Source organism: Lissotriton vulgaris, unplaced genomic scaffold (assembly GCF_964263255.1).
Source record: "Lissotriton vulgaris unplaced genomic scaffold, aLisVul1.2 SCAFFOLD_2820, whole genome shotgun sequence".
In the NCBI taxonomy this organism is placed as follows: Eukaryota; Metazoa; Chordata; class Amphibia; order Caudata; family Salamandridae; genus Lissotriton; species Lissotriton vulgaris.
Genome location: NW_028242362.1, coordinates 81,831 through 82,999, shown reverse-complemented (window position 1 = coordinate 82,999; position 1,169 = coordinate 81,831).

The following is a 1,169-nucleotide window of genomic DNA, read 5'->3' as shown; positions in this document are numbered from 1 at the left end:
CACTGCTTCACCTCCCAGCAGAGTCGCCCCTAAGCATCATGGTTGATGCAGTCCGACAAGCGAGTACACTTGCAAAGTCATTCGAGTGTTTCACCAGGTGGGTGCAGATTAGTGCTGGCCATCTCTGGACACGTGTTTCTGGATTATTATCCGTCTTCAGCAGAGATTAGGCAAAATGATTTGGGGTTGCTGAGCAGGCTGCCGTATCCTTGGAACGTAGTATCTCTCCAGGCGCGCAGGTGCCTCTCCACGAGCTCGTCAGCCCACAGCGGCTCGAGGGCAGCCTTTAAGTAGAAGGTAGGTGTGGGAGCACACTGCTTCACCTCCCAGCAGAGTCGCCCCTAAGCATCATGGTTGATGCAGTCCGACAAGCGAGTACACTTGCAAAGTCATTCGAGTGTTTCACCAGGTGGGTGCAGATTAGTGCTGGCCATCTCTGGACACATGTTTCTGGATTATTATCCGTCTTCAGCAGAGATTAGGCAAAATGATTTGGGGTTGCTGAGCAGGCTACCGTATCCTTGGAACGTAGTATCTCTTCAGGCGCGCAGGTGCCTCTCCACGAGCTCGTCAGCCCACAGCGGCTCGAGGGCAGCCTTTAAGTAGAAGGTAGGTGTGGGAGCACACTGCTTCACCTCCCAGCAGAGTCGCCCCTAAGCATCATGGTTGATGCAGTCCGACAAGCGAGTACACTTGCAAAGTCATTCGAGTGTTTCACCAGGTGGGTGCAGATTAGTGCTGGCCATCTCTGGACACGTGTTTCTAGATTATTATCCGTCTTCAGCAGAGATTAGGCAAAATGATTTGGGGTTGCTGAGCAGGCTGCCATATCCTTGGAACGTAGTATCTCTCCAGGCGCGCAGGTGCCTCTCCGCGAGCTCGTCAGCCCACAGCGGCTCGAGGGCAGCCTTTAAGTAGAAGGTAGGTGTGGGAGCACACTGCTTCACCTCCCAGCAGAGTCGCCCCTAAGCATCATGGTTGATGCAGTCCGACAAGCGAGTACATTTGCAAAGTCATTCGAGTGTTTCACCAGGTGGGTGCAGATTAGTGCTGGCCATCTCTGGACACGTGTTTCTGGATTATTATCCGTCTTCAGCAGAGATTAGGCAAAATGATTTGGGGTTGCTGAGCAGGCTGCTGTCTCCTTGGAACGTAGTATCTCTCCAGGC